The following is a 25,422-nucleotide window of genomic DNA, read 5'->3' as shown; positions in this document are numbered from 1 at the left end:
TATGCAAGCTCAAAAAATCTTTATATGGTTTCAAACAAGCTCCTCGGGCTTGGTATGAAAAACTTACTGAGCATCTGTTGAAGTTGAATTTCCAGCATTTTGAGTTTGATGATGCAACACTTTTTGTTAAAAAGGCTGATAACATTATTATCTATCTTGTTGTTTATGTGGATGACTTATTTATCACTGGTAGTGATGAAAATACTATTCAAGATGTGAAACAAAAATTGAAGTAGGGTTTTGATATGATTGATTTAGGTCATCTTCATTACTATTTAGGTATTGAGATGATTCAAAAACCTTATTCTATTTTTATTACCTAGCAAAAACACATTGGCGATCTTTTGCAAAAGTTTGGCATGGCTGATTGGAAACCACTTAGTGCTCCCATGGAGAAAAATATCAAACTCACATTAGATGACTTCTCAACATTGGTTGATGCAACTTTGTATAGGAAACTTGTTGGTAGTTTGATTTATTCCACAACCACTCGTCCAGATATTGCTTTTGCTATTGGAGTTCTTTCAAGGTTTATGCAACAACTCCGCCAAGCTCATTGGTTAGCTGCTAAAAGAATTCTTCAGTATTTGAAAGGCACACAACCTTATGAGCTGAAATACTCTAGAACAAAAGAGTTTTCTTTCATTACTGCAGGTGACCCAACAGATGGTAAATCTACTACTAGTTTTTTAATGCACCTTGGGTCTGGTGCAATTTTCTAGAAATCTAAAAAATAATTAGTCCCAGTTGTCTCTTCTTCTGAAGCTAAATATATTGCAGCATCTAAAGCAACTCGAAAAATTTTATGGCTTAGAAGGATTCTTGAAGACTTGCAAACACCACATATTTCCTCAATACCACTCCTCATTGACAGTCAATCTGCTATCAAAATGGCTAAAAATCTAATCTTTCATGATCGCACCAAGCATATCAACACGAAGTATCATTTGATTTGGCATCATGTAAAAGATGGCAGTATACAGGTGAAATATTGTCCCACTGCAGATCAGCTAGAAGATATTTTTACTAAGGCATTGGGCAGAGAAAAGTTTGAAAAATTTAGAGGAATGCTTGGTTTAATCCCTTCAGATTAAGGTGGGGATGTTAATATTAATCTTCAAGTTTCTTACACTTTAAATATTAGATTAGGTTTTCTTTTGTATTAGTTTATTTGTTATAGTTTGTTTTTAATTCTGGCAGTTTTGTATAACAGTTTGTAACTATTATTGCCATCTCTTTTATAAATTTGTTGCATTGTTCTAATTGAGTAGAACATGAAATAATAAATGGTTTCCACTTTCTACATATTTTCGTCTTGTTTTTCAGTCTGGGCCAACACTACTTTTCCCATGTTTACAACTTCTTTTCACTTTTAAAACATTTTCTAAACATGGAGATAAATCATCCTTCAGAAACTTAAATACCTTATTGATCCATCGGATTGTTTTACCACTGCCAGATGAAATGGAAAGTTACTATAGAAAGCTAATGGAAAGGGAAACACCTTTTTCAACAAGAAATATTTAAACAACTGATTGCACCTTCTCCGTAGTAAAAATGGCCTGAGAACTGCCCATGTGTATACCAGTTTATACAATTTTTTTATAACTCTGCTGAAATTGAAAATAGATTGAAGCGGAAGAAGAGTACATACGCGCGTCTCAAGTATGTTCATCATCTCCATCTTTTTCATAAACATGACTGGTAGTATCAATTCCCACTTCTTCTCTTCATCTCCGTCTTGTTTCATTTTCTTTTCCATTTCAACAACTCAATTTTCTGTGGGGGAATCAGAGAAGATCGCCCAGCACTTAAAAGTGTTGTATGTGTTATTTCAGAGACCTTTGCATTTGTCGATCTCGCATTGATCTAGTTGAGCTCTTTTTCTTCACGCTTAAATTGTGATTTAGCCAACGTGATTTTAGTTTAGTCCCATTCAAGTGAGGTGGCATGTTAACTATTTAATATTTAAATATATTAATTTAAAACAAGTTTTTTTATTAATATTAAAAAGAATTCAATGAAAGTTATATATGTAAGATACAATTATATTTCCTTATTAATGTTAAAATGCAATTTATAGCAAACCAAACAAGCTTGGATAATGGAGGAATCAAGCCAAAATTGAGTCACTCGGGGGAAGAGTAAATTGAAGTAACTTGGTTAATGAATAACTTGAGCTAACTCGGTAAAAGAAGGAAATGGATAACATGAAATGTTAGCTGTCAACTTTTAGCATGTTAATTCAAAACAAAGAATCCAACCCACCTCATCAATGATGGGCTCAATGGGGAGAAAAAATGACCAACATGAACATATTACATGTTGTATGAGAATATATGAACATCATAAGTTTAGTATAGGAAATTTATTCAAGAATCTTATTTCCATAGACTAGATAGACTTAAGGGTGGGCTACTAATCTTGTTTTAGTGGAAGTATGAAATGAGATTCATTTGTAATCTTGGATATCAATGACTCATTTGTTGGTGAAAATTTTGGTTTTTGCAGGTGGATGACCAAGAATTTTAAGGTACAGTTGTATTCTTGTGCCACCAAATACCCTAACTTATTGATCAAAATGATTTATAATCTACTCATTTCACAAACTATTGTAGAAAATGTTGAAATAATAGATTGCAAACAGTGGTTGAAATTGGAGGGACTGAAGTGAACAGATAGAGGGCTATAGGCTAGGGTATGAATATAATTTTTTTGATTAAATATACATTGTGCATTTACATTTTTACATGGTGTGTGGCTTAGGGTCATAGGATATACTAAATGAATATATGAATGTCATGAAATGAGCATGTTGCATAGATGGGCTAGGGGGTTGCATTTGTACTCCAACTTAGTGTTGTTAGGAAATCATCTTGCAAAGGCTGGTGCTAGAAATTGTGTTGCTCAAATGCCACAAGGGTTATAGTGCTCTTAGGGCATAATTATGTTGAGATAATGGGTGTTGTACACATTGCATAATATTGTTATTTTATTATTTTAATTTATTATGTAATGTTGTGCCTAGATGGACGTGCACCATGTAAAGATTCCCATGGAATATACTTGATGAGTTGTATTGTAACATTGTGAAAATATTTCATGTAATTATTTAATATTGGGAAAAATAATTAAATGCCCAATATTAAATGTGGGGTCAGTGGGTTAGGTAGCACATGGTTTTAGCACATGGTTTATGTAATACCACTTGGTGGTTTTGTGGGACTTGCTACTATATAAGAAGCCACAAGGGTAGTTGTTGTAGTGAAAGAGTGACAAAGAGTAAGAGTGAGAAAGGCAAGAGTCGAGCGGGACAAGGCTTGACAGGTTAGCCAAGGGAGCATTTGTGAAGGTTGAAAGCATGGCATGAGATGTGTGGATTTATGCTTGTTCACATAGTTTTCTCGGTTGTGGCTATGGCCATGAAGGCTTCCATGGTTGTATGGCAATGGTATTTTTTTCTGAATAATACATGGTGATGGATGCTTTTGGAAGTTGGGTTTTTTCTCTCAATGAGGGTTTCCCAGGGTATATCTTGTGTCACAATTTTGTGGGTATGTCATCTATTCTCTTGCATGTGGATTTTAATTCCATGTTTATTTCAGATCTATTATGGGTTATGTGGAAATAGCTATATTCTTTGTTGCCAAGTTTCCTTACAAGTGGTATCAGAGCTATGGTTTTATTATTGTAACCCTAGATTGAATCCATGGGAATGCATGAGAGGATAAAAGAAAGGGTAAGATATATGAATGATTTATTGCAGATCTGAGGGTTTTGGGTTTGCTGTTATGATGGGATGTTAAAAAATTTGGGCATGTGAAATTTTTGGACAAAAATATTTTTTTGGATGTTTCATTTAAATGAGGGTTTTGGGGGGTAGCTTGCATAAATGACCTACTGGGTAAAAAAAAAAAAACCTCACCATTGGATCCGGGTCAACATTTCCATAAAATTTGATATATAATATGCCCTAGCTTGGCCATGTTCAGAGGAAATGAAAGAGTTTTTTAGTTTCAGCCCATGATGGCCGTCAAATTTAATCCCGTCAGAATTTTCGTCACCGAAAAAATAAAAAATGAAAAATCGTACTGAAAATGGTAAAAAGACTGTCTTAATAAAATGGCCATAACTTTCTCTCAGAATATCAAATTTCAAAGTTCTTATCAAATTTCAAAGTTCTTATAGGCGTTGGAAAGCTAATTCAGAGCACTATAAGATGGTGTAGGTTTGGTTCTATGATTTTGAATTTTTGTCAGGTTTTAAGAGCCCTAAAGTCAGATGTTTTTTATTTTGAGCATGAATTGGGGCATAGCTTGGGCATATGGAGTTGGATTTTGGACTTCAAGTAGTCAACGGAAAGCTCTTGGAGAGCTCTACAAATTGGTTCAAATTTGGTGTAGGTTTGGCATGATATATTTGTTGATATATTGATCTGAATAGTTTATAGGTATATTTTGACTATGGTAACATTGTGAGTTTATGGCATTGAAAATTTAAGATTTGATGTCATTGTATACTCAGTTCATATTTCAGATTGGTCTCATGATGATATGGTTATCAGTGTTTGGTTTGGATATGCATGATGACTTGTTGGGTCTACAAGTTGTGCAGTGTTGTAAGCAGTCTATACTTATAGGTTGCATTTATAGCTTGGTTATGGGTTATCTTTGCCCATTGATCTTTCATTATTGATGCATATTCAGATTGGTGGCTTGGATTTGGGTTGTCTATGCCCTAAGTCACATGATTTACTATTTTCTTCATGTAGAAGGGATGAGATATTGTTACCAGGTACAGTCATGGTGGAGGATTGTGGTTGACTATGCTGACAGGTTGGACATATTGAGAGCCAGATGCTCAGTTCATGGATGTGATCATGGTGTCATGGATTTTGGAATGACATGATTGGTTATACAGGTACATCTTTGATGTTCACTAGCTTGGATTTTTTAATTTGGTTATGGTGGTATATCTTCTTGGTTGAGGATCATGGTTATTTAATTTCTTTTGAGGAGCTCATGAAGTGCACTTTGAGTTCTTTGATGGTTTGATGCCTTGGTTGATTCTCATGGTTAGAGGATGGTTATTTTTTCGTCATTATGTCATGGATAGCTTGGATACATGGTTTAGTAGGAGCTTGTGACAGTGATGGTATGACAGTGCAGGATTAGTTCCTGGTTTGGTTTGGATCTTCAAGTAGGAGATGGATTTTATGATGCCATAGGTAACTTGGTACCACAGTTGAGTGGAAGTTGTTGCCATTGATATATTTATTGAGTGTTTGCAAATGTTGGAGGTTTGTCTTAGATCCCGTTGTTGCAGAAGCGTCTTTGACATTTGCATGGTGCACTTGTTATCTTGATGGTGTGTGAAGATGGTTAGATCTTGAGGACTCATGGAGTTCTTGGTTATCTTCATGGTATGTGGAGATGGTTTTCTTCATGGTGCGTGGAGATGGTTGCATCTTGAGGACACACAAGGTTCTTGGCAAAGGTGTGGTTTATGCTTTTATTTGGCATGTTATCCTTGGGGTGAGGATGGTTTTATTATTATGTCATGGTATACTCTTGATACGCGTTTAGAGTTGTGACATGTTATGGTATGTTCATGTGGAGCATGTTATCTCTTTAGTTGAAATGGTAAGATCATGTTGTCATGTTTATGTTCCTAAGGCCATGGTTGGAACTTTGACATTGATCTTGGTTTAGTTTCTTGGTATTGAGTACATTGATCATAAGATGGATACCTCATGATATTGCTATGTTGCATTTGGAGTTGGCATGGATTGATTGGTTATAGGTGCTCATGGATACTTAGAGATGGTGGTGATGCTGATTTCTCTTGGATTAGAGAAGTATTTTTTGGGACGGTTGATGGTTTCAGTAGGAAGTCCGAGGGGCAGTCACCTGATATGGACTTGAGAGGAGATTGTTCTTAGATGAGTCTTGGTTGGAGACTTGGGTATCTTGATGAACATTCTCATTCCCCACTCTTGGTCTACTCGACAGTTTGCTACTTGAGAGGTATAGCCCATTGTTTTTTCTTAGTTGCATTATATTTATGCTTGTCTTTCATGGATATGGATCTTGAGCTATGGTACATGAGCTAGTTCTAGAGGGTTCATTTGAGAGATGGTTTAGCATTGGTTATCTCCATGTGCATATGTTGTTATGCTGGTTGAGTTTGGGAGATGGTTTTATAGTGGGCATTTTCCTTGGATTAGGAATGGTTATTCCTTGGTTTAAGAATGGTTTATCGAGTTTGATCTTCTTGTGAGATGCTTACATCCATGATTAGTTATATGGTATGGTTTGGGTGTTGTTGAGGCTTCTTGTTTGGGTTTAATGGAGGAGATCATACTTGCACAGTTTACATCTAGAGGTGTGTGTAGAAGGACATGATACAGGTTATGATTTGCATAGTTTCTCTGGTCTTGGTTATCTTCTTGGATGTTTAGTTTTTCCTACATTGGATTTGAAATTGGTTGGAGATTGTGATCACTGGTTTGTGCTCATGTATGTCATGTGAGATGTGACATGGTTATTCCTTTATCTCTTTCCTTTGTTGGTTGTGGAGAACTTGGAGACTATTGGAGACTTGTTATGAGAGTTTTTTCTTGCAGGATATTAGTTTATGTATTGTGGATGTCCTTGATACTACATGGATTCACTTCTTTGAGATGTGTTGAGTGGATTGGTTATAGATTTGACATTATCTTTTGCAGTGGGAGCTTCTTGGTATATATGTGGTAGGTATTGCTCTTGAGGCTTGTGATTGCAGTTTATAGATTGGATATGTCGGTGATATAAGATTCACTTGTTATACCTTTGAGGTATGGATAGTTGGATGGGTTTGGCACTTGTTGTGGGTGCTATTTCAGCTATGGATATTTTTGACAACTACAGATACATGTGATTACTTTTGGATCAGGTTTTTTGTGCTTGGAATTTTAGTTGGTACATGATTTTATGATCTTCTAATGCGACAGGTTGGGTGGCTTTCTCTTTGGATGGCTTCTATGTATGTCCAGTGGGAGTGGCATAATAGGAGGTGAGATCATTCATGTTTGAGATGCTAGATACGTTGATTTTGTTGCGGATACCAGGATGGAGCACTTGGTGTATTTTGATCCATAATGGTGGATGTGCTGGGAGGGATTGTTCCCTTGTTCATTTATGTGGCTACGGATTGACCCTATGCAATGTATATAACAAGTGGGAGATTGTTGAGATAATGGGTGTTGCACACATTGCATAATATTGTTATTTTATTATTTTATTTTATTATGTAATGTTGTGCCTAGATGGATGTGCAACATGTAAAGATTCCCATGGAATATACTTGATGAGTTGTATTGTAACATTGTGAAAATGTTTCATGTAATTATTTAATATTGGGGAAAAGAATTAAATGCCCAATATTAAATGTGGGGTCAATGGGTTAGGTAGCACATGGTTTATGTAATACCACTTGGTGATTTTGTGAGACTTGCTACTATATAAGAAGCCACAAGGGTAGTTGTTGTAGTGAAAGAGTGACAAAGAGTAAGAGTGAGAAAGGCAAGAGTCGAGCGGGACAAGGCTTGACAGGTTAGCCAAGGGAGCATTTGTGAAGGTTGAAAGCATGGCATGGGATGTGTGGATTCATGCTTGTTCACATAGTTTGCTCGGTTGTGGCTATGGTCATGAAGGCTTCCATGGTTGTATGGCAATGGTATTTTTTGCTGAATAATACATGGTGATGGATGCTTTTGGAGGCTAGGTTTTTTCTCTCAATGAGGGTTTCCCAGGGTATATCTTGTGTCACAATTTTGTGGGTATGTCATCTATTCTCTTGCATGTGGATTTTAATTTCGTGTTTATTTTAGATCTATTATGGGTTATGTGGAAACGGTTACATTCTTTGTTGCCAAGTTTCCTTACAAATTAGTGGTATTTTTAGATATATTTTTTGTGGTTTCAATGGTTATGCTTAATATTTCTATACAGATTTGCTTCCAAGCCTAGATAAGGATGGGGTCATTACAATATTTAAGGAATAGATTATAAAATAATAGTATTATGTGTTGACTTTGTAGAGTTGTGAAATATTCATTCCATAATTAGAAAGATTTCAAATAGTGAAGAAATGTGTGGATTCTCTTGTAATGAAGGCTCGTACTGACCATGATTTTTTTGGATTGCCTAGGAAAGATCATGAGGGGTTGTGAGTCCAAGAAGAAGCATATTATAATATCCTTTGATTTAGTACTAAAATAGGGAATGGAAAGCTCAAGTGTTATATTTAGCAAAAAAAGTTCTATTTAGAGAAAAGAGATCTTGAGCAATTTCAAAAGCATCCTTATCCAGCTTAATTTCAAAACTTATATATGGGACAACATTGATGCTACAACCTTGAGAATTCTTTATTTTTCTCTGTTATTCTATGCAAAGTGTGTAGATAATGGTGAGTACCTATCTATATTTTTTATTTTTCAAATTTCAATTTCACCAAATGAAATAAGTGCCATGTTTTCTTTAAATTTCAAGTTTGGGACATTGATACTTATGATGATACTAGCTCACATACATATCATGTGTGTAGATAATGGCGAGTACTAATCTATATTTTTCTTTTCAAATTTCAATTTCACCAAATGAAATAAGTGCCATGTTTTCTTCAAATTTCAATTTTGGGACATTGATACTTATGACACTGGCTCACATACATATCATATTCTTGTTAAGGGGTCATTGTTAAGTCTTAAGAAATCACTATCTAGTTTACTTTTTAGCTTTAAAACTGAAAGATGAGACATTGTTGGGGTAATAAACCTGATATTTCTTTAAAAAATTGTTGAAGTTCCATGCAAAAGCATGTTAAGTAATTAGAAGGATAATGGATAACTTCTTAAATCAGTTCCATGACTTGTTCTTTTAAAATAGGGACCTATATACAAAGTTTTTTGTAGGGCTTAGGCCACTTCATTTTTGTTAGTGTTACCATGTTGTTAAATATTGGGTAAATACCAAATTCAAAATCTCAAGATCACCAAACCTATTATGTCTAGGTGAGCTTAGAATTACAAAAGATTCAACTCTCTTATGTGCCTCATTTGATATAAATAATGACATGTCAATTTAGGTTTATATTTTCGAATAACCATGCATGCCACCATGAAATAATAGAACCATGTCTAGAGATTCTCCCATGAAACTAGCATGTATTCACCAAACTACCCAAGTTACATTGAGAAACTAGGTTAAAGATAAGATATAGTACACATGGATTGATTATAGTTATCATCAAGCACCTAGTAAAGGAAAGTTAAAGTTTAGTTTTAACTAAATAATTCTTTTTTTAACTAAATGATGTATTACACAAGTAAGTTCCAATGTTTACAAGTTTTGAACAAAAATGAAGAAAAGATTAATATGAGGACAACGTTTGAGGAAACTTAAGAAGTTTGAGAATTTCAAACGATAAGGTCAAATTTAGTTACAAGATCATGCAAAGTAAAAGAAAGAGTGTGAATTAGCCCAACAAAGATTAGAAGGAAGAAGATAGAGAAAATAAAAGATCAGAACAAGAAATGTAGTGTGAAACCTAGCAAAAAAATTGATTTTTACTTTCTTACCATTAGTGGAGATAAAATCTCTTAACCAAGTGGATCTAACAAGTAATGATAAGGTCTACATGATTTTTTAAAAAATCCTCTAACCAGGTCACACCAAAAATGTGCATATAACCTTTTAACAAGGTCAGCCCCCTAACATAGCTCACTTCAAAATAGTAAAATATTTGGATTGTAGGTCGAGTAGCTTTTCCCTTTACAAGGTTTACACCTTAAAATATTTGTGTCAAATATATGATTTCTCATATGTTGCAAGTTGATTTTCATAGTATTCTCTTATTGATAAAGCTCAATATAAGCTAAATTAAATATATGATACTAGGTAATCAATAAAATAATATTTTAATGCTAAAAGATTATAAGTTGAATTTGATAACTTAAATGAGGTTATCAATTCATTATAATGATAGTTTATTAAGTTTAAATAGATACAAAATTGTTTAAAATATCTATAAGATAACTAGGTATAACTGATTGAAACACCCATCAAAATTCCATATGTTTTACATTATAAGAAGTGTTCTCTACTCTGTAAAATACTGGAAGACTTGATTATATATGTGTTCATTGTTTTTACAAAGGTAGAAAGGATCTACATCTTATATGTGGGCATCAAGTTCAAGAGTCACGACCAATACCAATGACTCATAGTTGAGTCACATCTATTGGTGTGACTGTTATTAATGATAGGTAAGTTAATAAAAATTTAATATGCCGACACCCATAATATATCGATATAAATCATTTTATTCATAACTTATTTATTCATATTTTTATATTAGAATATCTGCACACACACATATGAATATACTAAATATCTCATACATATAGAATAATGCAAATATGAATATAAGAGTTATTAATAACATCTTAACTAATCTATGCATTAATACTCCCTCTTAGATTAGTAAGATAAACACACGTAAGAGTTCTTTGATCAAAAGACTTCTTTTGTATAATGTGAAATATAAGTGTTGATTAATATAATCAACTTATATATGACATCATATAATATGAGAGTTGGCCTATCAAAATATCAATAGCATGATATTCACCAAGCTCTCTAGAGAAATGGCCCATCAGAAACATCAAATTGATGATGATCACCAAGTATTTAGTATGGTACTAGCCTATTAGAATATTAGGGAAAGATATACACCAAGTACCAAAAACATATCTATAAAAGCAATTTGTAGATAATCAAATTAATGATATCAACTGCCTAGTTGTTCATTTATAAGATAAAGTCTTTACATGAAACACTTTCTCAAGAATGAATCATGCTACAAGTTATTATAAGGACATCACTTTACAACTTCTCCTAATACAAGTGAAATCAGCTTGAAGTCATCACTTCTTAATGATTATCATGGGTTTTATTTATAATATATATATATAAATGTAGAATAATCAATTTCTCTGAGACACGTCCTCAAATTTTACAACCATACCATGTTCTTTACAAAAAGACTCCATTTTTTTTTTAGCAAGTGGTTTGGTAAGAGTGTCTCCAATTTGATCCTCTATATTAGTATATTCCAACTTCATTACATCCTTCTCAACCATGTCTCAAACATAGTGGTATGGTATCTTGATGTGTTTTGATCTATTATGAAACATGGGATTAAGAGATAGCTTGATGTAGCTCTAGTTATCATAATAAATAGTAGTAGGTGGAAGTGGCTTCCCAAATAGTCCAAATTGAAGTTTCCTCAATCATATAACTTCTCTTACTCCCATAGATGTAGCTATGTACTCAGCTTCTATAGAACTCTATGCTGCTGAAGACTGCTTCCAACTAAACCAAGACATTGTTGAAACTAAGGTAAAACAACATCCTAACGTGCTCTTGCGATTCTCTAAATTTCCTACCCAATTGGAATTTGTATATCCTCTTAGATTTAGTTTAGATTTAGTGTATTTGAGACCATATCCAATTGTACCACAAAGATATCTGAGAATGTGTTTTTCTATTACTAAATGAGTTTGTTTAGGTTTGCACATGAACTGATTGAGAACATTTATGACATAACAAATGTTAGGTCTTTTATTTACCAAATACATTAAGGAACCAATTATCTATCAATATAGAGTAGTATTAACACTTTCACAATCTTTAGTTGCTTCTTTTAATTTTAGGAGGTTTTTTTTCATAGGAGTTTCCATTGCCTTGCTATTCAACATGCCAAATTTGTTGACTAGATCAAGAGTATACTTTCCTTGATTTAAGAAGATTCTTTTTGAATGCTACCATACTTCTAGTCCCAAGAAGTAGTGTGGTATTCCTAGATCTTTTATTTCAAATTTAGATATGAGATCTTGTTTACATTTTTCAATTAGATGATCTTCTCCTATAATCAAAAGATCATCAACATATAAAACCATGATTAGCATATCCCCTCGTATTACCTTGTAATATAAATTTGGATCTACAGTATTTTTAGAGAAGTTGAGTTTAGTTAGATGCTGATCTATCCATTCATACCAAGCTTTGGGAGCTTCTTTCAATCCATAAAAAGCCCTTTTTTAATTTTCATACATGATATTGTTTATTGTGTACTTCAAATCCTTCTGGTTATTCAAGATAAACTTCCTCTTCTATAACACCATTCAAAAATGTAGGCTTTACATCCATTTGATGAATTTTCCATCCTTTGGATGCAACAATGGCTAAAATAGTTTTGAGTGAAGTATATCTGGCTATTGGAGCAAAAGTTTCCTCATAGTGTATTCCTTCCTTTTGGTAAAATTCTCTTGCTACAAACCTTGCTTTGTACTTGTCAATACTTCCATCTGTAACATGTTTAATTTTAAATAGCCATTTTGAGGAGACAAATAATTTATTTTTGGGTCTAGGAACAATATCCCAAACATCATTTTTATGTATGGAGTTATATTCTTCTATCATGGCATCTTTCCAGTGTTGATGTTTTACAGATTCTTTGACATCAGAGGGTTCAGATTTGGAGATCACTCATTAATGCAATATAACTTGAGTATATATTAGGATGTTTCCTTTCCCTAATAAAGTCTAAGGGAATGAATTTGTTTTCTTCAATTAGCTTTCTGGCTCGTAGTGGTCTTTTCTTTTCCTCAGAGGTGTGAATAGTTTCCATGGGTCTAATTGATTTATCTTCCTCCAATAGAGACTTCCTCTCATTATCAGAGTTTTGTTCTTCTAGATTTTCTTCTAAATTTGATTCATTTTCATCTTTAGATCTTTTTTAGGCCAACTCTTCATCAAATATTACATCTTGACTTAGTTCAACATCTCTGTGTCAAAGGATATAGATGTGATAAGCTTTGGAAGTTTCATTATAACCTACAAAGATTTCTTTCTTTCTTGAGGGCTTTAGCTTGGTTCTTTTCTCTTTAGGAACATGTACATAGATAGGGAAACAAAAAATTATTAGGTATTTAAGATCAAGTTTCTTCTCGGTAAATACCTCTTCAAGGATCTTGAATTCAAGATAAGAGTGAGGAAACCTATTTTGAAGGAAAAAAATAGTATTTGAAGCTTCACCCCAAAGAAAAGTTTCAATATTTTGATTATGGAGCATTGCTTTTTCTGAATGAACTATAGATCTATTATTTATCACATCTATTCCATTATATTGAGGATTATAAGGAATAGGACACTTCCTCTTGATCCCAACAATTTTACAATAATTTATAAAGATGTCAGAAATATACTCTTTACCATTGTCTGGTATCAAGACTTTTATTTTCTTTCCAAAAAGGTTTTCTACAAGGGCTTTAAATTCTATAAATTTTGTTATGATTTCTTCAGATTCTTTACTTCTAAGAAAATAGATCCAAGTCTTCCTAGAGAAATCATCCACAAATATGATATAGTATAGATAACATCCTAGAGAAGGAACTAGCATATGACCACATAAGTATGAGTGAATAAGTTCTAGAACTACTTTGGATTTGGTTTGACTATTTTGGATCGTAATTTTAATAATCTTCCCTAGAGTACAACCTTTACAAGTTCCTTCGTGGTATGGATTAAGTTTAGGTATACCTATTACCATTTTTCATATAGATGGTAATAGAGACATCCATGCCTAGAGCCAATTTTGTATGCAATTTTTATGTTAGAATTTTTAGGCCAAGCTAAGACCTTTCCTTCCATAAATGTAATTCTGAATCCTTCATCTTTAAGAGTAGAGATAGAAAGAAAGTTCCTTTTTTATACTAGGTACATATTTTACCTTAGTAAGTTCAATTGTTTTTCTTAATTTCAAATGAATAGTACATATTCCTATTCTTATTATAGGATAGCTTGTATCATCTCCAATGGTTACTTCATCAAAATAGTCTTCTTTTAGAGAGTCTAACTATCCTTTAAAACCTCGAATATTTCAAAAGGCTCCAATTCAATTACCCAAGTACTTGATCTCGTTGATGCTTCACTGGAGAGTGCTGAATAGAAAGCATTATGTTTAGAATTTCCATTAGGATTTTGAGTGGTTGCAAATGAAGTTTGAGGCTTAGTTCTATCAAGACATCTAGATGCTAGATGTCCAGTTTTATCACACCTATAACATTGCATTTTGGAGAAGTTACTAGATTTCTTTTTCCTTTGAATTTCCTTTTCTTCTTATTTATTTGAGTTATGAGAACTTGACTTTGACAATTTACATACACTCTTATTGTATACAATCAACTTTAATTCTTTCAAATTAAGGTGGTTTTTATTGAGAGCATACCCCTTGTCTAAAGGTATCCCATGATGATGTAAGTCCTTTAAGAGCCATTATTGTTAACTTCTTTCCATCATATATGTGTCCTATGGAAGAGAGTTGATTTTGATGACTAGTTATTCTCATTAAGTAAGAGGAAATTTTCTCTCCTTTATTCATTTTAATATTTGACATTCTATCCTTTAATGTGATGATTTGAATAGTATTGTTTATCTCAAACATATTGTCAAGAGCATTGTACATCTCATGTGTAGTGTCTAGTTCTAAGATTATAGGAAGTAGATGAGTTTTAACATCATCCACAATAATTTTCATAGCTTTATTGTTGTCACTCTCCCATTTTTGTAGTTCATCATTTCCTTTAGGTGATGGGTTAGATTTTTCAATAAACTTATTTAGACCATGTTCTTTAAGTATAAGTTTCAGATGTAGCTTCCAGCCTGCAAAATCTAAATAACCTTCTAATCTGTCTTCAAGCCTCATACCATTCACCATTTTGTTTTAAATAATATTTGTTGCTTCTATAACCTAGATATTGATATCAGGATTACTTCTTTAAAATTTCTCTGATACCATGTTAAAGTAATAGACGGAAGACTTTATTATTATTTGAAATAACTTACTCAAGACAGGATATAATATAGAACTGAAGATGGTATAAAGATCTGGTGAACTGCAATATGTATATATATTGAAAACTAATAAGATGTGTTCTCTACTTTATAAAATATTGGAAGAATTGATTATATATGTGTTTGCTATTTTTACAAAGGTAGAGAGAATTTTCATCTTATACATGGGCATCAAGTTTAGGAGTCACGACCTATCATTAATAATAATCATGCCAATAGCCATGACTCATAGTTGAGTCATGTCTATTGGCATGACTGTTATTAATGATAGGTAAGTTAATAAACATTTAATATACTGACACTCATAATATATTGATGCCTAATAATGATTAGACATCAACTTATTAATATTCATGAAAGAGGTACTAATATATATCGATGTAAATCATTTTATTCTTAACTTATTTATTCGTATTTGTATATTAGAATATCTATAGACACACAAAGGAGTATATTAAATATCTCATACATATAGAATAATACTAATATGAATATAAGAATTATTAATAACATCTTAACTAATCTATACATTAACAATATTATTATCACTAACCTTTATATTAAAAATAGATTAGTTGATTTGAATTAATTGTTTTTAGCCATGTTTTTCAAAATTCTACTCATTCAAGCAAGGTAGCATGTTCTCTATTTAATATTTGAATACATTCATTTAATTTTGGATCATCCACATATAAAGAAGCACAAAGTATGAAGAATGTCATTGACCTATATACACAAGTTTCAGGTCAATGTATCAATGCAACTAAATCTAAAATTTATGTTTTTAATATGTCCCAATTGGTTTCTCAAAGAATAATCCATCTTCTTAGTCTTCCCCATGATCATTTACCTTCTAGTTATCTTTGTGTTCCCTTTTTAATGGGATTAAACAAACCCTCTTAGTGGAAATTTGTGATTGATCATATCAATGGTAGAATTAATACTTGGAGGAATCGTTGGTTATCCCTCTCAAGTAGAGTCTTGTTTATCAAAATTGTTCTTGCTGTCATTCCTAACTATTACTTCTCCATTCTACAAGCCCACTAAGGTATCATCTCTCAAAGCGAAACTTTAATCCACACCTTTCTTTGGTCAAATAATATGAATGGTCAAAAGAAAATATCACTAATTTCTATTCATGCAATGTCAACCCTTATAGAATAGGAGGTGTCAGACTTCCCAATATTACCAATAGGAATAGAGCTTTTGGTGATAATTTTTTTTGAAAAATGTATGAAAAATCCTTTTCCAAATGGTGTCACCTTTTGCAAGAAAAATATTTAGATAACTTAGAACCTTTTAGAGTTCTTGTTGTACTAGACTTGCCAAAGGGGTCTATCATTTGGGATTTCATGATGGCTTCTCAAGAAGTTATTATTTCATTCATATCTTGGCAAGTGAACAATGGGGATAGTGTCAATTTTGGGTTTGATTCATGGAATGGATTCCAACCCCTGCCATTATTGATTCTCTAAAGGATTTTTAAAACATAGTAACTCAAGCTTTGGGGACATCCTTTTCTACTTATGTCTTAGCTATTCATAGGTTCATAGGGCTAGCTATTTGGAAAGACTCCTCATCTATTCCTACATCCCATAATTAGGTTGCTTATTTTAAACAAGTACTAATTGAAAGGAATTCCTTTATGTCTAATCATCTAGATTGCCTCTTTTGGGTTTGAGCTAAAGATGGTAAATACTCTAGTAAACTAGGATACCTAGCTCTCTAACACAACCAATGTAATCAAGCCACATATCATGCTTTTGAATTTTGCTAGAATAGATTAGTTTTGACAAAAGTAGAATGCTTTGCATGGCTTGCACTAAAGAACCAAATTTTAACTAGTGATCATCTTCACAAATTGAACATTTCTAATCCCTTTAATTGTGTGCTTTGTATGCAAGTTATATAAACAACATATCACCTCCTTTTAAACTACCCTTTTGCCCCAAATTTTTGACATTTAGTCCTTGATAAACTTAATTTCTATATTCCATTACCTAATTCTCTATGGGATTTATTACAAGCATGGCCAATCTTATACTCTAAATCAATATTATCATGTCTTTGGAAGTGCATCCCCGCATCTATAGTATGGGCAATTCGATGGGAAAGAAAAAAGAGAATTTTTAGATAGATGCCATCTCCAATACCTCAAATTTTGAAAGGATTAGAGAGATCAATTTTTCAGCTTGTTAATGCTTTAGTAAGTAAATATAAGGGTAAACATGTTTTTTGACCTTGAGATTGCTATGTTATTCAGCAGTGGAAGGGTTTACTTTTTCCTTATCTTCCTGTTCCATTGTGCCTGTCCAAGATTCCTCTTATCTGAGCACAATCCAATTGGATTCCTCCAAGTAAGGATTTTTTGAAACTCAATTTTGATTGGGCCTCTAGAGGAAATCGAGGCAACTTTGGCTATGACATAGTCATTAGAGATTTTAAAGGTCATGTTATTGTAGCACAATAATCTTCTCTCCCTCAATGTACTAATAACAAAGCTGAGGCCTTGGCCTTGCTTTTTGGTTTGGAATTTTCAAAATCAATTTCTATATCTAAGTTACATGTTGAAGGGGATTCATCCATTATTATTAGTGTGTGTATTAAACATCATGTACATAATTGGTCCATACAGTATATATTACATCATGTATGGTCTCTTCTTGATTCAATATTTGAATGTTACATCATGCATACTTATAGAGAAGGCAATATTTTAGCTAATTGTCTAGCTAATTTGAGTACTAATGGGGTTTATATTAACTCTTTACTTTCCCCACTTAACTTTCTTGATCTGCACAACTTGGTAAATATTATGGCAAAAGAATATGTTTAGAATAAGGCTAAGTCCTCCTCATATTTATTTGATATTAAATCATGACTTCTCTATGATTTTACATGTTTTTTTCTTTTATGGATCTCACTTGTTCTTTTGAGATATTATATGTAGGTCAAGGTCTCTGATTACACTTGTATCAAATGGCTTTCTAATATCATGGTCTTAATTGAAGTTTTGGATATAGATTAGTGATGGTATCTCTATGATAGTTTTTGGTTGGGCTCTAGTTCTTGTCTTTGGCACCAATCAATGAATTGTATTCAGATGAGTTTTGGGCTCTTTTTAATTACTATATTATGATCTAGGAATCTCTAAGACAAGATTCATTAGTGTTGATAGATACTCTCTCTTCGTGCAATATTTCTTCTTTTGTATCCCTTTTTTGTATCAACCAATGAGCAAAGTTTTTCTTTTCTGGTTCTTTTCTCCAAGAGCTTTTTTGAACCAGTTATTATTAATATAAATATAATATTTCACCAAAAAAAAAAGCTTTCTTATTAATAATAAAAAATTCTCAATTAAAGTTATTCATGTTACATAAGAATATATTTATTTAAACTATGTTTCCTTATTTCTCACATATGTATTTAAATTATATTTCTTTATTAATCTTAAAATATAATTTATAGCTATATATATATATATATATATATCTGTGTGTGTGTGTGTGTGTGTGTGTATGTATGTAAAAGATATTTTCTTATGATTCTTCAAAGTTATTGTACTTGCATGTATTCACTATGAAGGATTAGTGAATTAGATTAACATCTTTCAATCAAGCATAAAGAATTAGTTTTTATTAATCAAATATTTATGAAGTTTATATATTAATTTACTAATCTTATTTATTGTTAAAATTAATATGATTGGTTTATTTGATTTGGTCTTATATGATTTGTTTTATAATGCACCCCCCCCCCCCCCCCCCCCCCCCCAATTTAGTTATGTACGGTTATATTTTTACTAGTTACAAAGTTTTATTAGTATTCGATATTTCTACCATTTCCATAAATTTTTTATGAAATTATTATCATTAGCTTTTATATTAACAATAGAGTAGGTGATTTGAAAATTTTATTTTTAGTATTGATCAATTTTTATTTATTAATTGTCATTAATGTAAAAGCAGGTTTTATTGTCTAATTAAAAAAATGGTGATCATATTTTTCCAAAAAAAAAAAAAAAACTTCAAATATGTACATTATTTCCCCCCAAAAAAATGGAAAACTAGGAAAAAGGGATTATCCATATAAACAAAACAATTAAGAACTTAAAGGCTCCCAAGTTCTCATGATGGGATCTTCTCATCCATCACTATTAAATAGGAGAGGAGAATCAACATTAAAATGTAGCAATAGCTTCATGGTTTTATCCAAACTCCGTCAAATTAGGGACTAGGAATTAATCAAAGCATCAAGAGACAAGTTCTATATCAACATATAGATTCGAAAGACAAGCACTAGACCTAAGGAAAAAGAAACTACAAAGATTCCTCCAAGAATCTCTAGAGCTCAAACAACAACTAATGAAGGATGGAAAATTGTGCATACTAAGAAGAAGGCCAAGGCACGAATCCCTGTACATTCTAAGGAGTAAGCCTCAAATTTTGATGTTGTAGCTTTAGATCCAAACCTTGAAGAGAGAGTCTAAAATACAAATCATAGTCACATCATCCTTGGAAAGGAAGATCATATTATAGAACCTACAAAGCATCAAGAAATTTCCTTCTAAAAAGATAAGTATGTAAAAGATGGATGGGGAAGACATGAAACACAAGAAATGCTCCAAGCAGATCCTCCAAACTACTCCCACAAAAAATGGTAACATATCAAGCAAGCCCCATCTCTTCTTTCCAAAACTTAATAAGAAAGATAGGCTTCCCAAATCAAACATGTCCTACCTCTAATAGGAGCCCTATCCCTAGCATATTGTGCCCCATGTTTATCTTTGAAGATAACAAAATCAAAATGTCAGGAAATCATCAAGGAAAATGTTTATATCCCTCCAAAAAGACAAGATCTTCCCCACTCAGATGGCCAAAAGATATCTGGATCTAGCACTGAATATAAAACTTTAGCAAATAGACCACCTAGAAGCACCTTTAATACACAACATAGTGTGAATCTAAATCTTGTAGTAAGTTCCTTTTCCCATTCAACATCCAATAGGAACTTTTATCTAAAGAAACTTAATCAAAACAACACAAAGAATACCTTCTTAATTAACACCAACTTTAGTGAAAATTGATGGATAAAGTGTGAGTAGTTGGGGTTATATGCCTATTGGAACAAGCCTAAAATCCAAAAGAACTCGTCTAATAAACTAGTTAAAAGTATACTACGAGGAACAGGTAATTATATCCACCATTTTAAAAAATTTGTGTATATTCAATGTAAAAAAAGTATTAGGAATAACTTTCTTTAAGTCTTGTACTATTTTTATAAAGGTTTCTCTATGGGAATAAAAATTTACTGACCCCTTGGCTAAGAAACATATAGCTCCTATTTGAGTCATCAAAAAAGCATTTCTTCCTAAGCTAAATCATATTCAAATTTTAAAATGAAAAGGAGAAGATACTAGATATCTCATAGGAGTAGAATCAAATTTTTAGATATTAGATGACATCAAATTTATGTTAAATATGGAAATATGTCAAAATAAATTTCTAAATTTTTTTAATAACCAACATATCAATTTACAACTTATCATTTAGTAAATATAAAGTAAGAATAAATAGAATTATTTAAATAAATCCAACAAAAAATCTAGACCATTAATCCATTAAAAGGATGTCAAGTCTTAAAGATTATCTTAAGATTGATTTGTATTAGAAACTTGAACCTTGACCTTCAAATCACTGATCCAAAGTGGAGCAAGAAATGCAACAAAATTCCTAGCAAAATTGAAAAAAGAGAAAATATAGAAGAAGAGCAAGAAGAAGGAGAGATATGAGCATTAAAAAAAAAATGAATTAGAAAATCAACTAAAAAATATTCAAGAACATTGAACTTTGGAGAGTGACAACATAGAACTAAAGAATGATGCAGGCCTAGGCAACTATAGCAACTTTGATTTTAGGATATCCATAATGTTGCAATATGATAAGTGTTTCAAGGGAAATCTACACATAAGAAACAATATAAACTATTATAATTGGTTATTTTCACAATCTCCTTCTAATTAAAATTGACATTCATGATCAGATTACTTTATGGAATCAATCCCACAAGGAACACCTCCAAAACTCAGTTGAGTGTAAGGATCAAGAAGATAGAAAAGAGCATAACATAGCAAGTGAAGAGACTAATACTCAAGGAGGATAAAATAAGACAATATCCCCAAGTAGTTAAGAAAAGACTCAATATCTAGAGGAAAACCAAAAGACCAATTAAAAGGTAAAGGAAAGTAAAACAAAGAGATCAACAATGATAGAGAATCTAGTTGATAAAATTTTAAAAACAAGAGAAGCCACTAGACTATCAGCAAATGAAAAAATAAAATTCAAGCCCATAATAAGATACAAAAGATAATCCAAGTAATAAAAAAGAGGAATTTCAAACAATGATACAAAACAAAGACAACATTCTCATAATAGTCTAAAAAGATTAGAACAAAGAAGGAAATTGGATAATAGAACAATAAAAAATAATGGAAGATAATTGGGCAGCCACTCCAATTTCAACAATGTGTGACAAATAGGAACAAAGGAGTGAAATACCTCATACAATATGGAACCAATGGAGACATGTAACTATCAAGAAAAGATGAAAATAACCCATAAGAAAAAAAAACAAATTCTAGCAAACTAATGAGAATAGAAAGGATCTATTTGAATCAACTCACTCAACAATTAGCCATAAGGAGGATGATAACACAAGAAACCATAGTAAAGATCTTATTTTGGTAGATGTTGGTACCTTCTTAGATAAACTTAATAAGGTAAGTGAAGGAAATATACATAAAAGCAAGGAGGAGGATATTATGGGTCAGCTGGAAACAAACATTGACCAAAATTGAGAAGAATTAAAATTTCTAAAGTCATTAGAACTAATCAAGGAAAATAAGGAGCTAGATGTAAAAATATGGAATACAAAGAACTAAATAATGCAATAGACACTAAAAAAATGAACCTAAGTGATTATCTAGTTAAAGAACTCACAGAAGATGAGGAGGACAATGCAAATGAATAAATTTAAAATAACATTAAAAATGTAAATGAGCACATGAAAAAACTAGGGATAGATAAAACACATGAAGGGATAGCTACACCAAGATATTTTAAACAAATTTAGAAGATAGGGAGAAAATCTATCATTAAGCTGAGAGCTGAAACTAGTAAAGAAGGGAACCAAAGGAAAATTAAGGATATTTTGAATGTAGTGAAGGGGAATTTGCTTGGATAATGCATTAGGATCAAATGCATGATGGGTTATATTGTGCAAAATACAAATGACATCTACAATTTTTTGAGGTGCCAATATGTCATCCTCCCTCATCTATTGGCATAAGAAGAAATATATTAAGTTAGAAAAAAATGCTATCAATACAACAATTCCATTCTTTACAAAGTTTTGGAAGAACCCAACAAAAAAAATTCTCTTAATAGTATCATGTATGATAATACAAAAAGTGTTGCAAAAATACAAATAGCTTGTCAATAAAATAAATAGACTTTCCTTAAAGGTAGGTAAGGTTACTCAAAATAAAACCTTTGCACCTTCATTGAACAAAACATCCCAAACATGCATTGTAGTCTCTAGTGGCATCCACAGGAGCATAATTATAAGACATGTGAAGAGTGTATATGGCATAAACATTGCACACAACAAAAACTTGACACTCCCTTCAGATGCTAAGCTCTTTACAAGTAGATAGAGAAACCATTATGTTTCTACAAGAGAGACATCAAATTCCAAATGCTCTAATTGTGCAGAAACTCTACCATAGGATCAAAAAAGTAGAAAAAAGAAGGATGCAAGTCAAGAAATATCCTAGGAAAAGAAGGTTTCTATTTTGAAAATTCCAATCATTATACAAGAGAGTTCATAATATTTACCTAGGCATTTTTTTGCTAGGAGGTCTCTAAATACCCTCTGTTCAACATGGCATCTGGATAGGTTTTCTCTATAGCAGTCATTTAATAATACATTCTCCAAAAGCATAGAAAGCATCCAAAATAAATCCTCCTTAGTTTAGCCTTAGTCATGTCTCCTAGAGCTTAGTAATACTAGATTTAAACTAATGACCAAATGCATATAGTAATGGTTTGTACACTTGACTGCTCAATGTTAGGATTTCAATTGTTGAGTAAACATGTGTCATATTATCACAAAACATATATTTATAAAATAATTGCTAATCATACATTTAAAACCTAATTTAGGTTTATGTAAATGATTCCAACTCAAAATAGTGCAAGACTAAATTTAGTAATGTCAATTGTATATCTAGCTATTCCAGTTCTCTGTCAAAACTCAACACTAGTATTTTTTTCAGAGACCTTATCTTGTAGATGAGATCTTGAACATTCAGTCATGTGACCATTTTTTTTGAAATAAAAGATGGTCATAATGTTTAGGAAGTATAGATGTAACAAAAGCTCCTCTAATTTTAATTTGTTGGCTAGCTTTTTATCTATTTTTTGTTGTTTGGTTGTTGTATGCATAATTTTTTTGGTACTATATTTTGTTAGAATTTTGAATTCTTTGTTAAGCTATTTGGATATTCTATGCAAATGTAGGTAGCACACAACCTTTAATTGAAATGCCTCTAACTTGGAGCTTAGAAATCATTAACTTCATCATGATTATAGTTGACTTCTGTTCACATGCTATTTAGAGTGGATCTATGATGAGGAGATATTTAGCTTGTACTTATTCTCTAATATATTTTTTATTCCTATGTGTTATGAGAGGGAACTGCTATTGCCAACAAGAGACCTTTTGTTGCATGCTTCAAGAATTTATTATAAGATTTACTACAACATGAGATGTATGCCTTTAGAAAAAATTTTAAAAATAAAGATGCTTTCATAACATGTTTAAAATGAAAGAAGCCAATAAGAGGGGTCACTCTCTAAATAAAAGCAAGAAAAGGGGATTTGATAACTAAACGGATGTCCTCAAACATACAATCTTTACATTTATGAAAAGATTTATCATATTTTCAATGCAAAGTATTTATTTATATATTTTTGCAAGATCTCCCACACACTTTCCCTTCACATCATTGGCTAGATAGTCTAGATGGACATACAACATTGTGCAAGGTGCTTGTGGGGTACTCTTTTCATGACTCTCTTGTTGGTTATTGTTAAGTATGGCTATTTTTTTTTGACTTTAATACTTATGTTTTTTTTGGAAATGCTAACAAGAACTATTTCCAAAAACGTGTAATGTTCCCAAGTAAATTTTAGTAATGAAAGTATTGTAAATATTATCTTCAAGATATACTTAAGGGAGAAATATTGTTCCTCAAATAGGGCTTGAATTATGTCGATGCACTTTTACTCCTTGTGATGAAACTTTTACTGCTTGTGATGAAAATTGAGGAGGATGTAATTTGGATGCTTCTCATAATTTTAAAGAATTTATTGGTGAGTGACTACTGCAAAAGAAATTTTTCATGATGACATGGTAAATAGAGGGTATTTAGAGACCTCCTGGTAAAAAAATTGCTAGGTAAAGACTAAGAACTCTCTTGTATAATGATTAGAATTGTCAACATAGAAACCTTGTTTTCCTAGGATATTTTGTGACCTATATCCTTTTTTTTTCTACTTTTCTAATCGTACAACAAAGTTGCTAAACATTTGGAGCATTTGGACTTTGATGTCTCTCTTTTACCAACATAATGGTTTCCTTGGAGCTTTTGGAACTTGATGTCTCTCTTGTACCAACATAATGGTTTCTTTGTCTATTTTCAAAGAGCTTGCCATCTAAAGTGAGTATCAAGTTTAAATCTTAAATTTTGTGTTGTGTGCAACAAATTTTTTTTATACCATATGTGCCCTTCACATGTGTTATAATTATGCTCCTATGGATGCCACTATAGGCTACAATGTGTGTTTGGGCTATTTTGTTCAATAAGGGTGCCAAGATTTTATTTTGAGTAGCCTTAGTACCTTCAAGGAAAGTCTATTTATTTTATTGAAAAGAAATTAATATTTTTCCAACACTTTTTGTAGTATCATACATGATACTGTTAAGAGAATTTTTTTGTTGGGTTCTTCTAAAACTTTATAAAGAATGAAAATATTGTATTTATAGGGTTTTCTTCTGACTCAATATATTTCTTCTTATGCCAATAAATGAGGGAGGATGACATATTGGCACCTCAAAAAATTAGAGATGTCATTAGTATTTTGAACAATATAACTAATCATGCATTTGATCCTAATGCATTGTTGAAGGTACAAAATAGTCCCTTAGGTCATCACAAGAACTGACATAACTCAACATGTCCTCTGTACATCTACTTTACATGTCTTTTTCTTGCTCTTGACATTGGTATTATTATGGTGATTACATTTTCTCATTACAAGAAGTGACTCTATTTTTGCAATGAGCACAAGAAAGTCTCAATTGTTGTAGAGACTATGAAAAGAAAAATAGCTAGTGGACCTAC

General features: G+C 32.0%; 1 pseudogene; it reads left to right on the top strand.

The window, feature by feature from the left end:
• Positions 1-359: 359 nt before the first annotated feature.
• Positions 360-25,422, top strand: part of LOC149536432 (uncharacterized) — a 94,159-nt pseudogene continuing 69,096 nt past the window's right edge.

This window comes from Cupressus sempervirens, chromosome 10 (assembly GCF_028749045.1).
Source record: "Cupressus sempervirens isolate cs-2001-9-10 chromosome 10, ASM2874904v1, whole genome shotgun sequence".
NCBI lineage: Eukaryota > Viridiplantae > Streptophyta > Pinopsida > Cupressales > Cupressaceae > Cupressus > Cupressus sempervirens.
The sequence above is the reverse complement of the archived record's forward strand: the minus strand, read 5'-3'. Positions and strand labels throughout refer to the sequence as shown.